This window comes from Rosa chinensis, chromosome 6 (assembly GCF_002994745.2).
Source record: "Rosa chinensis cultivar Old Blush chromosome 6, RchiOBHm-V2, whole genome shotgun sequence".
Lineage (NCBI taxonomy): Eukaryota > Viridiplantae > Streptophyta > Magnoliopsida > Rosales > Rosaceae > Rosa > Rosa chinensis.
The window spans coordinates 51,618,274-51,633,936 of NC_037093.1; the positions used below are offsets into that span (position 1 = coordinate 51,618,274).

The 15,663-nt window shown below is 35.7% G+C and overlaps 2 long non-coding RNA genes across 6 annotated transcripts; both read left to right on the top strand.

Moving 5' to 3' along the window:
* The first annotated feature begins 233 nt into the window (after positions 1-233).
* Positions 234-5,348, top strand: LOC112173886. Of its 5 annotated transcripts, none has more exons than XR_005801286.1 (9): positions 234-500; positions 784-946; positions 1,069-1,138; positions 1,242-1,291; positions 1,712-1,811; positions 3,329-3,444; positions 3,857-4,027; positions 4,191-4,384; positions 5,229-5,348. It is a non-coding gene; the product is annotated as an uncharacterized LOC112173886 (long non-coding RNA). The 5 variants fall into 5 exon arrangements; XR_005801285.1 differs by having other exon boundaries at positions 4,198-4,384; XR_005801283.1 differs by having other exon boundaries at positions 3,857-4,384.
* A 590-nt stretch (positions 5,349-5,938) lies between these two features.
* Positions 5,939-7,319, top strand: LOC112174167. The gene is made up of 2 exons (XR_002925876.2): positions 5,939-6,638; positions 6,902-7,319. It is a non-coding gene; the product is annotated as an uncharacterized LOC112174167 (long non-coding RNA).
* The last annotated feature ends 8,344 nt before the right edge of the window (positions 7,320-15,663 follow it).

Here is a 15,663-nt window from a genome sequence, read left to right on the forward strand (position 1 = left end):
TACCAGTTCAATTTGGAAAAATGGCTAGCATTCAGACAATACATTTTTGTTGTTGTAAAAGATGATGATTTCCTATCTCAAATTTGGAGGGATATCTAAAATTTGATCAAGTACTTTTCCCTCTCAAATAGCCAAGCTCTAGTTGACTAGAAAATGCTGTGACATTCAGACAACATTTAAATGTCGTCTGAGTGTAGAGCTTGTTTTAAAATTTTCTAGGTTTTTGACTTGTGCTTTTTTATCTCTATTCGTCGCAATCAAGTCATTTTCTCTCCTTCTCACGCTGCTTCTCTCAGCTCGACCGGGAACCCGCGAAACTGAAAAACTCAAACACGGCCTCTCTCCTTCTTACTCAGCTCTTTCAGATTTATCCGATTCTCACTCTCTCCTTCATCTTCTCACTCTCTTGATTCTTCTTCTTAGTCTCTACTTCATCTTTGGTGTCCGGATTAATGGAGCTCTCCAACAAGCAGTAAAGCATGTTTTCGATTCGGATATTGGTAAGCAATTTAGGGTTTCAATCTTTTTTCTAGTTTTGAGTTTTGAGTGGGTTCAATCTTTGATCGATTTTAGGTTTTTATCTGCAAATTTTGGGTTTGCTTATTATCCAAAATTTTGATTTTAGGGTTTGATTTCGATTAGGTTTTTTCTTCTATTTGGGGATGGGGTGATTGAAATGGATATAGTTATATTGGGGTTTTGTGTTGGGGGTTTATCTTCGATTTTGGTGCTGCAGTTTTCCTTCGATTGAAATTGATTTCAAATCTTGTATTACGATTTCAGAGCTAGTAAAACTATGCAACATATAATGCCATATCAAATCTGTGTAGCACTGAGGCAATCCAATATTTGTTGAAGCTTTGCAAGCATGAGGAGGACTCGCAGGCTGATGATGGAGATACAACTTTTACTTTATTTGCATCTCTACTTGACTCTGCTCTTCAAGGTATCTCAACTAGACTTGCCTTCCAGTCTTGAGATTCTTCTAAATGTGACAAAGTATATTGACTTGACATCGCATTTTAGTTGTCTATATGGATAAAGTTTCTTGGTATATTTTGTTTTCAGGGTTGATACCTTTTCCTGACCTGATACTAAGACTTGAAGAATCGTGCATAAATGTTTCAGAGTCAATTATGTATGTCCTCATTTTGACAATAATTGTAAAGATGTGTTAGTATTGTAAATGCATATTAGTTCACGCATAAGTGTACCATTCTTTACTTCTTTTTTTGTCTCAGGCAGTGTAAACTTCACCAAGAGTGCTGCAACATAGAATGCCAAATTTGAGGTAATCCCTTTTTCTCCATTACCCATAGGTACTTGCTAATTAATTCTCTTAATTTCTTGATGTGGGTTTATATCTGAATTTGTTTAACTTTGTTTTTACTTTGTGTTTCTATGAATGTCAATGAGCTTACAGATAAAGAAGAGTGAACAGCAATTGATGTGAATTTGAAAGAAATAAAGATAAGAATTAGCTAAAAACAGTACGTGAATGTTATGAATTATATGATTGTCATTATATCAAAGTATTTGTTTATTTACAGGTACACTACATGACATTCTTTGAATATTATATAAGTTGAAATCAGTTTTGTAGATGAAAAACTAAATTTAGTTCTTTTTTTTTTCCTCTCTCTCTCTCTCTCTCCCCTTTAAAACCTTTAATTTCATCTACTTTTGGTTTGCTGTTTGTTGGTGATTTCAGGCTACAAAAAGGTTTTTGTAGTAGGTTGAAGCTTTGGAAAGATTCACAGAGACAATATCTTTTGGTGGAATTAACTACGCCTTGTTGTCTTTTGATACAGGTTTGCAAACAATATATACTCATTGGATAGTCATCATCATTTACATTTTCAAGTCCAATTTATTGTAGCATGCTTTATGAATTTCTGCACAATATATATGTAGCATCAAAATGTGGAAGTGTGATACACTTTCTGCATATATTTACAACATGGAAATGTCGTTAGTTTATATGGTTTGTTGTATTGAACGAATAGATGGGAAATAAAAGCTTTGCACATTGTTTGTTTGGTAAGGATATCTGATCTAGAGAAAAAAGGAATAGATGGAAAATAAAAACTTTCTACATTCTTTGTTTGGTAAGCATATCTGACTTAGGAAAAAAAAATACAATGTTGATGAAAGCAACGCACCCATTTGCAATAGAGTGGTGCAAAATGGCTTTTGAAACATCTGGGTGGTGTTAAAAACTGAGCCTTTTTTGAAAACAGAAAGCACAGGCAGTAAAAATTGTGCCCAGAGGCTAGAGAGAGAGAGAGAGAGAGCTGTGTGAACCAAATTTACCCACCTTAACGAACATCTACTTAAGGAGTAGCTTTGACACTAAACAAAGGTAGACTGCATTGTTTTGTGAGCTAAATAATCAAGCTTTTAACCTTAATTCAACATAAGACACATAGCTTTAGCTAGCTATAGGGTCAATGACTTTGGGAGCAAGAATGTCACAGTGTACAATGTCTCCATCCCTCTGGTCTCTTCTACTTTGTTAACGGACATAACCAAAAATAAAGAAAGAAGGATGTTTGGGTTCTGTGCATGGTAGACACATCAAGTGTGAGAGAGTATCTTTAGGGGAAGAGAACGGTCAACAACTGCATGCTTTGCTTCTTGAGTTGAACAACCTCAGAGGCCTAGCTTTTGGGATTTGCCATATACTTTACTACATAAAATCCGTTATTTTGTGATTAAAGCTATATACATAACTACATAGATATAGATTATGAACAACAACAAATCCCACGATCTTCTGTGATTTAGATTTTGTCAGCTGATAAGTGTGTTATAAGACTCTGCCTTTTGGCTGAAGTTGGGAAGCTGATATTTGTCAGCTTTTGATTATCTGTGGGAATTTTGGTTTATGGTTTTGAATTGATTTGATTTGGAGAGGGAGCTAGAGTCATCAGTTTTGTTCTGCTAGAGAAACAACAAATATATTAGCTATTATAGTGATGGGATTAGATTGTGGTCAAGTACGTTTCCTTTCAGAAGAGGAATTTGATTTGTTACTTAGCCAAAAGTCCATTATGCATGTGCTTATCCTTTAAGGACGATTAGAACAATCTTATCCACTTCCTTCACTATGGAGTTCTTACTGGGATTAATGCAGATATACTTTCGGTATAGTGAGATACTCTAATCTAATTAATTGTTGTGTTTATCGTTTTCTAATCGAAATTTTTATGAATTACATCATTGATTGATTGATAAGTTGACTACTGCTTGGCATATTTTCAATAGCTCAGCTAGCATTTAGAAGTGCATAAAGAATTCTTTCTTTAATACCATCTGTTTTCTGTAGGTATGGTTCCAACATACGGCATCAGATTGTAGAAGATAAGTTGATGAGGCAGAAGGCTCAACTCTTACTTGATGAGGCTGCTTCCTAGTCCCTCCTGTGTTACCTCTTTGGAAAAGGTATCTACCTCTTATCCCTATTGTCTTATGATATTTGATGTCCTTCACCCACACACACACAGAGATACACATTGTGAGCGATGACTTCTATTGTGAGAGTTCTTCTTTTTTGTGCAGGGACCAAAGAGATCCCTAAAGAGCTTATCTTGGTAATTCATTTTACCTGAAGATCTAAAGCATATTGATTCTTTGGCATTATTGCAGGTATGTGTGTCTTGGCTGGCTGTGATTTCCTTCCATCTGTTCCTGGAATTGGGATTGGTAAAGCTTATGCCTTGGTTTCTAAGTATAGGGCCATTTTTGTTTTCTTATAAACTTTTGCTTATTTAGAAGCTTTATTTTTTTATTTTGTTTTGCTTTCTTGTTCTTTTAGAATTGTGATCATGTCTCATGTTTCATTTTTTGGTTGCAGGCTTTATCAATTTTGAAATTGCAGAAGGGCAATCAAATGCCTGAAGATTACCCCAGATCTTTCAAACAAGCAGCTGCAGAAAACAAGATAGTACTACGCCTATAGGCATACTTGGTCTTCTTTGCAGAAATTATGTCTTGCTTTCTTTAATTATGACCTAGAAAATTCATGGTACTAGAATGCTAAATATTTTCTTATCTTGTGGGTTTATCTCATAGGAATTTAGGATGGATCTGATGAATAACTAGTTATCTACACAAGTATCTTATTGAAACTCTTTTTGCAGGCTTTCATTTTTGATTTTCAACCTTAAGATCCTAAAAAAATATTTTAGTTTGCAGGATGATAATGAGTATTCCCTTTCAAAAATTTGGAGTAGAGACGTACAGTGTTGAAAAGGGATTCACTCTCGGATTACACTTTTGCTCTGAATCCCTGTGTATAAAACCAACATCTCCAACTGCTTTCCAATTTGAGAAGCCTCCATCAAAGTCACCATCTGCTTTCCAATTCGAGAAGCCTCCCTGGGTAAAATTTCCTTTTCATACAATCAATTGATTTCTATTACGAAATTATCTATCTTCGTCTTTCTCCGTAGATTAATCAATTGATGTCGAAAACTTTGTTCCCTGTGATAATAGATTTTGCTATTCATTCATTTGTTCTTTGTTATTGGATGGGTTGACTTCTCATATAATTGCTAAAAGGGTCTTTGCTATTTGTTTTTACTGAGATTAGTCTAGAAAGGTATTGTATATGATGATACTAATATATTTTATTGCTTTTAATTAGTAAACTTTCAGTTCCTAATTGAAGAATAGTAGTGATATGAAACGTGATTTGATTTGTATCAGTGATAGTACTTAATTTGAATCCTTTCTTTAGAAGAGTTTACACCATATCTATCTAGCTATTTCAGCTAATAGTTTTAAGCTAGAATGTCATGCCTTATTGTAATAAAATGCGATCACTATTTTTTGGTGTACTGCAAAGAAGCATATGAGGGATCTCTGGTTGTTGCAACTTAGGTTCAAATAGAGGCATGACTATGACATCTCACTGCAAATAGGACTGACTTAAAGTTAGAGTAGGTAAACTGAAATTAATCCATTGAGTTTTATACTTTTATTTCTTTATTTAAGACTCAAAGCTACAAAAAAAACCAGTTGGCCGGAGGTTAAACTTAATTGGTTTATTTCTTTTCTGAATCTGAACGGACTAGAGAGAGCAGAGTATCTTGAAATTCTGCTCAGGTTCAACCTTTAAATTTTCCTATATTTTCGTGAAAATTTTTACAATATTCTCTATATATGCTTCTAAGTAAGTACACATACATTTCTCTGGTTCTTAACTCACATACATATTCATGCAGGAGGATTCGAAGTAGAACTAAGATAAGTGAAAGATGAAAGTGGCTTTGATTGGTTCTGGTATTAGTGGTTTTGTCTCAACTTATTTTCTTGCAAAAGAAGGCGTTGAAGTGGTTCTATATGAGAAAAAAGACTACCCGGGTGATCATGCCAGGACTGTCACATATGATGGTGTTGATTTAGACCTTGGTTTCATGGTCTTCAATCATATAAGTAGCACCCTGGTTGTTCTCTAAGTCCCTTCCTTAATTATGCAAATATATTTTTATTATCTGATTATTAACCATCTGCTTGTTTTGGTACTTTTTTACTTGAATTTGAACATAATGCTAATGTATGCAGAGAGTTAGTTCCATATGTTAGATCATCTGTGCAACTTCTATAAACACAATCCTTAAACTTGCACTAGACAGTTTATACTAAACTGGACGGGGCTGTGAATGGGGTAGTCGAAATAGTCTCTCAAGCTTGTTTGCAGAAAAGAAGAACTTGTTCAACCCATACTTTTGGAAAATGCTTCGAGAAATCACCAAGTTTGAACATGATTTGATCAGGTAAGTAACTTGAATGGTTTCTGAAATGCATGCCATGTCTCAAAATGTCATGTTGCAGTGAGATGTCATATTGATTCCTCTATTTGATTCATAGGGATCTCTGGAAAGAAGCATACTTGGGTTCATAGTGTAGCAGAAAAATAAACATGAATTTGGAATATACTAAATAGTAATGTTTGTTTATTTATTTAGGTTGGCTACCTATGATCTATCTGAGTTGCAAATTGAGGGTGATGGAAATTTCCAAGTTCAATATCAGACATATATGTCACCTCAATTTATTTGTTTGCTTGGATTAAGTCAAACATACTGCACTTATGATTTGTAATATACTTAGTCAACATGCTGCAGTTTCGAGCAATAGCTGATCAGTTTTTTGCAATCCAGATTACCATAAGCATGTTAGAAAGCAGGTATGACTGATCAAAGGCATCTACTTCACTCCTCATGTTAGCTCTTTCCCCTGATAGGAATTTCTTTAACTTGCTTTAGTTACTGTTAGGCAAAACTAATACCAGAATTTTCAAAACAAAATAAATAGTCTTTGTGAGCTTAAGAGTTTTACACTATGATGGAAGGCAAACATTTATCAGATATTCAAGTGTTTTTTCACTTATCTCAATGTTTACTTCACCGCTAACAGATCACTTTTAACTTGCTTTCAGACACTGCAATTTCTGAGTTTCTTTAATTTCACATTTACCACACATGTGATTTAACATATATCCATTATTTCATAAATTAGTGATCAAGACAAGGAGCTTTAAGTTCATGCCATTCTATCTTTCTCTTGCAACCTTCTTGATGAGTCTCTCTTTCCCTGCATACGGCCTTTTCAGAGAAGATCCATTCATATATGTAAGCGCGCGCACACACACACACACACAATTATTGCCTTAAGCGGCAAACACATCTCACTTTATTTTATTTCTTGGCAACAGTTTACATTTCAATTGGCAAAATAAATATACATTTACAGTTCTTCATACCTCTTCTGATAACATATCTGATTCACATTTTCTAAAAGTCTGCTTCTCTAGTTGATTATTTAGGTTTGATGAATCTGTGAATGTCAAGCAGCTTGAGAGCATATTGTGATCCATTTCAACTTCCATTATCAGATACCCTATTCACAGCAAAGCGCGGGCACGCTTTCTAGTCACTATTACACAATGGAGAATGTTGATGTTGTCCAGGCAGAGTGGGCAAAGTATGTTCTTAAGTTCAAAGATAACTAGTGTGTAGGTTAACTAGTAGTTGGAGATATGTAGCATCAACTTTTGGACATGCGTAGTTGATATATATATTAGGCCAGATTTTGATTGCAGTACTGCTAGCTATTTTGCTATGTTGTTTAGTTGGTTGCCCAGATTGTGTAGTGCTTCTGGTTTATTAGCAAGCAGTACTATATGCATATATTTTGCTGGCTGCCCAGATTAGTAGATATGGGCCATTTAGAATTGATGTTGATGATTAGGTTTGTGTACATGAGACAATGGTGGATTAATGGAAATTGCAATGAATAATTTTGGATGTGGATTTCATGGTTTCAGGAATAGCCAATTTTAATTTCCAGAATGCATGCATACCAATTGTAATACGGGACTACTAAAATGCGTTGTATCAAATTGGAACCTACAACAAAAGCACACCAAAACGTGTGGTTACATCTGCACAAAAACAACACAAAAACCAATTAGAAGGCTATTGTCATTTGGGCATTAGGACAACAGAAAATTGTAGTCTAAAAGGCAAAACAACAACATACGTTAGATGCAAGTATTGGCTAAAGCGTATAACAACAACAAATAAGTGTGATTGGACTTGATCACAGACAATATAAAAGACGTACTATTAGTGGTCCGTTTTATATTCAGATCACAAATATTTGTCGTGTTAATAATCTCAAACGACAGTAAATTGTCGTTGTAATGAGACTGACATAACAAAAAGGATATGATATCTATTGTCTAAACCATTTTCCAACATCACATATGTATAATTTCAAAACCTTTCACACAACATTTAAATGTCATATAAACCTACACTAGAACGACACTTAATTGTCCTCTGATGCGCTTTACGACCACAGATAATTGTTGTTTAAAGTCAATTTGCACAACATTTAATTGTTGTTGTATGCCAGAAGACACTACATATGAGTCTTCATATTTCTTACTTTAGGGCATTCAGACCACACAAATAAGTCTTGCAAATATGCTTCACACAATAGTATTTAAAAAATACTGTGGTTGTTTTGTTTATCAGACAATACAAAACTGTTGTTTGAATGCTTTTAAAGATACAGATCACAATGTTCCCAAAATGCAAAACTCATTAGACAACACAAGACTTTTATTTTTTTTATGTCGTCTGATTTTTCAGACGACAGAACACTTCTGTCGTCTGATGCCCCCAAGAGACGACACCGTACTAGACGACACATTTTTCTTCGTTCAGACGACAGAACAGTTCTATCGTCTGAAGGCCTTTTTGGCATAGTGATACTGTAACCACATTGATAAGTTGCATGTCAAGTTTTTCGGAAACTACCAAACTAACAAGGTAGCGGAACATTATAACGTCCATTACGGGAGAATATGTCTCCTCGTAATCGATTCCAGGGTGTTGTGAGAAACCTTGCGCCACAAGGCGGACTTTGTATCTAACAACCTCATTTTTCTCATTACACTTTCTAACAAAGACCCATTTATGGCCAACAGGCTTTATACTTGGGGGTGTCAGCGTTATAGGCCCAAATACTTGTCTCTTTGGTAGTGAATCCAATTCAACCTAGGTCGCATCTTTCCATTTAGGCCAGTCTGCTTTTCGTTGACATTCCTCAACGGAGCGAGGTTCGATATCATCGTGTTCTATAATTCCTTGAGCAATAGAATATGCAAACACATCATCAAGGATAATAGAATCTAGATTCAATGTCTCATGTACACTAGCGTAATTCATGGAGATCTCCCTATTACCTGGAATTGGTTCTAACATTGGAGCGTCACCCAATGATGTCTCTTGGACATAACCATAATCCGGAATATCTTCATGAGACGGGTTATTTATGTCGATGATTAATGGATCTTTCTGTGCCAAACTCGCTTTCTTTCTCGGGTGAGAATCCATCGAACCTTTGGGCCTCCCATGTTTCCTTGCTGGGAGCTCGACCTGAGCCACATTGCCATCACTATTAGTGGTGGAGGCGCCATGCCCAATACCCCTAGGGGTGGCGCCATTTCCATGATTTTTAGGGACATCAATCCTTGCAGGCACGTTTACAGCAGGTATATGTGATCTTGTCACTTTAGTGATATCAAAAAATGCATTAGGCATAGAGTCTGCTACGTTATGAAGATCGAGAATTCTCCGCACTTCAATTTCTGACTTGCGGTTCGGGGATCAAGATGAGACAAAGTGGGGACAGACCACGACAATTCCTGTCATTCCTGTTGAACATTATTGTTCCTATCTCCCCTTAACGACGGGAAGACTATCTTATCAATATGGAAACACATTGTGAGAATGGACAAGAGTTTCTTTGCATCACCTCTAATGACTACAGACATAAACGAGTATTAGAGAAACTTATGTGTCGATCTAGTGGGTTGTATGCAACCACTATTCGAATTATTGAATTCAACCATGTCATGAGAGATGACTTATGGGATTCTGACACATATAGGCTTTGGCATGACCGTTTGGGACACTCAGGTCGTGATATGATGATCCGTATATTAAATACTTCACACGGACATCCATTTTTCAAAACGAAAAGAAGTCAGAACCAAAATTCGATCCAAGGTGGGGCTGGCGCCACCTACCCCCTGCGGCCCAAAAGTGGTATTGACGCCACCAATACCTCCTTGGTTCATTTTTCTACTTCTAAAGTCAATTGTGACTTCGTGGCTCAACCGGATACTTCCCTGGTTGCTTCTAAAGCTCATATTTCGTTTTGCAAAGCCTGCTCTTTAGCAAAATTAGGATCAAGACCATCTTATGCAAAGGACACTAAAGAAAATATTCCATTCTTACAAAGAATCCAAGGTGATATTTGTGGACCTATTCAACCAACTTGTGGACCATTTAGATATTTTATGGTGTTGGTTGATGCATCGACATGATGGTCACATGTCATGCTATTGTCCACAAGAAATGATGCATTTACTAAACTCCTAGAACAAATCATTAAGTTAAGGGCTCACCACCCTAATCATCCCATTAAGTCAATTCGTATTGACAATGCTGGAGAGTTTACATCAAAAACGTTTGATGACTATTGCATGTCCATTGGGATTGAGGTTGAACACCCTGTTCCTCATGTTCACATCCAAAATGGTCTCGCAGAAGCTGCCATTAAAAGACTTCAAATGGTCGCTAGAGCATTGGTTATGCGCACCAATCTCCCTGTTTCTGCTTGGGGCTATGCAATATTGCATGCAGCTGTGCTCATTCGTCTGAGGCCTACTGCCACTCAATCCTTTTCTGCATCCCAGATGGTTACTGGATATGAGGCTGATTTCTCACACATACACATATATGGGTGTACAGTTTATGTGCCAATTGCACTGCCACAGCGCACCAAAATGGGTCCTCAAAGACGATTAGGCATTTATGTTGGATATGACTCTCCAACCATTATCCGCTACTTAGAACCCTTGACAGGCGATCTATTTACCGCTAGATTTGCGGATTGTCACTTTGATGAGACAATCTTCCCGTCGTTAGGGGTAGATAGGAAAAATAATATTTTAATATGGTCACAATTTGATGCTTATGGACGCTCTTAGTCCGAGAATTATGAACACTCTTAGTTCATACGAACACTCTTAGTTCATACGAACACTCTTAGTTCGTTAAGCGTGAATCCCCACATTTCTGCTTTATTAAATAATCGAACCATGTTCGTATATTGAAAATCCTGCAGAAAATAAAGGAATTTAAAAGACAAGAAAGCAGGAACTTTAATCTTTAAAACTTACTTGTTAAAATTTGGAGCAGATTAGCTTCTAAACAACTCCCACTTCGAATGATGTACAGATCTCAAAACAACTCTAATAGGGCTGAAATTTGGAGGTCAGATAGAAGAGGAAGAGACGAACAACTTTGATGAAGGAAGGATTTTGATCTAAGGTCCCAATCAAGATGTTTTGTGGCGTGGAAACAGACTGATCTGCACAGGAATGAGCGTGCTGCTGGGGCAGTAGGAGGCACACAGGTGCTCAAGGGCTGTAGGAGCAGTGCACGGTATGGCTAACAAAGGCTAGGAGCTTGCGGCAGTTTTTGGTGAAAGAAATTTCGGGTGTTAGGGTTTTTTTTTTTTCTAGCTAGGGCTTGGGTTAGAGTATCGTGCTGATAACGTGTTGTAGAGAATTTGATAATTGTATTTTATTCATCTCACCATGAGGTTTATATAGGGTTACATCGTGTATATAAAAGGCAATACATAATAGCTATACTAATCAATCACACATTACAAGAATGTCAATCGCATACATTACGAGTCTGTCAATCGCATACATTAAGCAATACCTATTGCATGAATAGTCATTATCATTTACAACATAATTTAAATTTTCATTGAAATTAATTTAATCTTTGTATTAAATTTACTAACAAATATTTCTCATACATTAACTATTTTACCACTTTAAGAACTCATTTTATTACTTGAAGACTCATGTGATAACTAAAAAAATTTACCACTTTAAGGACTCATGTTGTCACGCCCCTGATTTTTACACAAATAAAAATCGATATATAATCCCATAATTATACATGCGTGAGCGTTCAGTCATCAATATAAAATACCTGGATTTTTTTTTCCCTTTAAACCAAGTACATACTGATGTCCTGAACCCTCAAGGTTAATATACACTCGCTCCACAGAGTTATATATTACACAAGCTTACAAATTAAATTATCAACAACAAAATAAAACGTAAATGCTCCTCAGAGCTCACTACAAGCGGAAGTCTTAATAACGGTAAAGTCATAAATTTGGTTTCCTACCGTAAAGCTGCAAAGGCGCTACCTCAGCTTCAACCACGATTATCCTAACCTGCAGGATTAAACCCGGCCTACACCGTTTGAATAGTGTATCGGGTTGTCACACAACAAACCCGGTAAGATTTTGCAAGCCCGTATGAGTAACTCAAAACAGTTAACACAACTCACACCAGAAATAAGAAAAACAACTCACGCTTTGATTCCTTAAAACACGAAATAAAGAAGAATAACTCACACTTTAAATTCTATCAAATGTACCATAATCGTACCATAGCAAACTTGACCTTCTGCTCCACCTCCACCTAGATTAATCACTGGAATGTGTTTCCATAGAGGAACTGTAAGCTTCCGCCTCGCTTCTGGTGGGAATATGCAACTCTCATCCTGGGGTCGAACCAGTCCTCATCTAGGATATAAAATGGGGCGGGCTAATCTAAGGTTGCTTATAAGATTTTTTTTTTTTTTTTGAAAGAATACTTAAAGAAAATTTGCAAAACAATGGAAGAAAACTGTAATCAAGAAGAAGAAAATAGGTGAAAGAACAAAAGAAACAAGAGAAGAAAATATTGTAAGCAGAGAAGAAAATAGGTGAAAAAACGGAAAAAGAGGCAGAAAACACAGAAAAATGGGCTAGTGGGGGCTCAAACTCGACCCAAAGGTTAAAGATACAGCAACTTAGGCAACTGAACCACAGTTGGTTTCATGAAAAGGTTACCAGATATAATGTATACCTCAATAATTTTGGGTTGGGCTATAGCCCAAGTAGCCTACAATGTGGATTTGCCCCTGGTTCGAACATTGAAACAGCTCGAAATAAGCTTCTCAATTGCTCTACTTCAATGCGATCAGTCTCTTGACTAGGCTTACTGTAGCGCTTTGAAGTTTCGAATCCCAAGCTACATGAGCTTACCACATCTTTGGGCAATTAGTGTAATCACAGTTGAGCTCGGTTTTTTATTTTTTATTTTAGCTTCTTTTCTTAGTTTCAATTTCCACATAAAAAGTATCCATAGATCACAGGGTGCCAAAGACCGACACTTGCTAATCCAAAACAAAAAGTAAGGTAAGCAGGCAATTCCATACAAGCAACTAAAATTTATACAGTTGAGCTCGATTTATGCAAATTGAATACACACTTTGTTAGATGCTTTGGCAAACCAAGGAACATTTTTGTTCGTGTCTCTGTTTTTATTTTTGTTTTTGTTTTTCTGTTTTTGATTGAATCCTGCAGTATCCCAAAACTTTCAACCAAAGATTAATCCGCAGTTGGAGGTTTTGTTAATGCTTCTTTCCCTTGCAACAAACAACAACTTCGTGGATCAAACGCTGATTAAGGGGTTCCCAATCTGAACACTCAATTACTAGGCCACAAGTTGTGATTATGTGTCTCCCCTTATTTTGTAGCATTGTATTATAATATTTATTTTTTGGGTCTTCATTAATTTAGGTTTCGATAACTTGTTTTCTTGGTTATTGGGTTATTGCTTTGGGAGGCTTTGATTTAGTCCAATCCTTCTTCTTGTTTCATAATCTTTGATTAATGCGTCACCCATGGGACACTAAATTTACAAAAAGTTTAGAAATAGACATATATGATGTGATTTGAAAAATCTAATCAATTCAATAAGAGAATTATAATAGTGTACGAGTTTTTCAATTAAGTAAAACAAAGTCAATACATCTGAAATATTAATCCTTATAACCTAATTAAATAAGACATGAAGTTGTTCTTTGTTTATGGGTTCGCTTTACAAAGCGGACTTAAATTGACTTGTAATGAGTTTACATTGCTTTGATAGGAGTTTAGATTGCTTCGATAGGAGCATGGTTGCCATTTTTATGTTTTTAAGTGTATGTTTGGCTCTGACTTTTTGACTGGTCATCTAATGCAATGAATCTTTATTTAAAAAAAAACGTACAAATTTCAATATAAATATCTCTACAATTTGGATATAATATAAGTAGACATATTGTGTTATATTTTGAGTTTTGTAAGTATGCACCCTTTTTAAATTTGTATACTCCAAAGATTTCTAAATCAAACTAGGTAGCTCGCCCACGTGATGCTGTGGATTTGTATTTTTTGTAGTAAATTTTATACGCAGTATGGTAGAAATGACAATATAAAAAGGGGGCTGAAATCACTACTAGAATTCTGTTCATTTAAATCAGTCCAGAACCGATGTAAAACTAAATTCTGACCGATCTCTTTGTGGCTGATGTAAAAGATATAGACATCAGTATAAGCGAGTTTTTAACCGATGTCCCAGACAATAACTAACATCGATTCTGAAACACAAATCGATGTATAATAGTTATAATCATCATAATCTTATATGTTAACTATATTTAATTCTTCATATTTTCACATTTTATGCTTAATAAAGTATATCTCAAACAATACCTAAGTGAACATTTAAATCGATTACAATTTCAGAAATGATGTCTAATACTCTCGTAGACATCAGTCTCCAAAAACTTTTGTTTGTTCGTGTCTATTTTTACGTGCATCTTGCAGCCTTATTCTCCTGAGAATGATGTATGTGCCTTTAGGCAACATCGGTTAATCTATTAAGAATGATGTTTTATGTTACTAGGAAAATCGTTTTTTGTTGGTTGAAACGATGTCTAGTAGTTTTGTAGACATCATTTCTATTTTTCAAAATCGATGTCCTGTATTTCATGGCAAATCAGTTTACTTTATAATAGTTGATTTGTACTTTGATAGTAGATAACGGTTTGGTGTTTGGATATCGATGTGCATTGGTTTTGTGTACATCGATTTTGGGGTCACATTTCGATATGTTGATAATCATGAGACATTGATTTTTATTTTGATACTGATTTCTAATGACAAGAAACTTTTTACTGAGATCATGAAGCTGCAAGTTTAAAGTTTTAGCTACTTGGTTGTGCACACTAACACATCCAGAAAACAAATTAAGTTTTCATAAAATTGCTCCTTTGCACAAAAACATCACAATTCTCACTTTTTGCAGAATTTTTATCGTCATGAGAAGATGAAATGAGATGTTCACCCAGGCTTTCATTGTCTTCCCCACCTTGATGCAATTGGTCAGCAGCTAAGTGCGTCTTCACTTCTACGAGTGGATTTCCATTTGTGTGGAAAACGCTGCATGTTGAAGTCCCTTCTGCCATCATGGTTAAAATCCCTGTCGTCCCGTCTTTCTTTGCCCTCTCTCCTCTCCTTTTCTTTTTCACCATGCCTCCTTTGCCCTTCTATTTTTATGCACAACTAAGCTTTGAGTAACTGAAACAATGAATTTCAATGTTACTTACAAAGAAAAGATGAATTTTACGTACAAAGCAGTCCATTTTAATCTTGTAGAGTGGACAAAACTAAATTTTAAACAAAAGAATCATAAAATATAAATCCTACAGCTTCTTATCAATTAGTTATGGCTTCTCTCTTTATTGCAAAAACAAGCAGTTTACCTGCTTTTCTTTTAAGAGAACATGTCTTCCAATCCTGAGAAAAGAGAAGACGAAACAAAGTTACCACAAATCAAAGAAAAAAATCAGAGAGAGAGAGAGATACCACAAAGAATATCAAATACTCAGATGGAAGAGATACCTTCTTGGATCTAATTCTGCTAATTGCTTTCTCAAGTTTGGTCTCCACGCCCTTGATCTCCTTGATAGACATATTGCTAAACCCTCAGCCATATAACCCCTGGATATCAACAGTATGTCAATATATATATATACCAAGGTGAAATTATTTTGTTATATATATATATATATAGGGTTGACCTAGTCTCTTTGAGGTTACTTGTTACTGTTCTGCAAAGTGGTTATCTGGGCAAGCAGTTTGGCAGCTTCTTGCTGATAGTACTGAGATTTATGAACA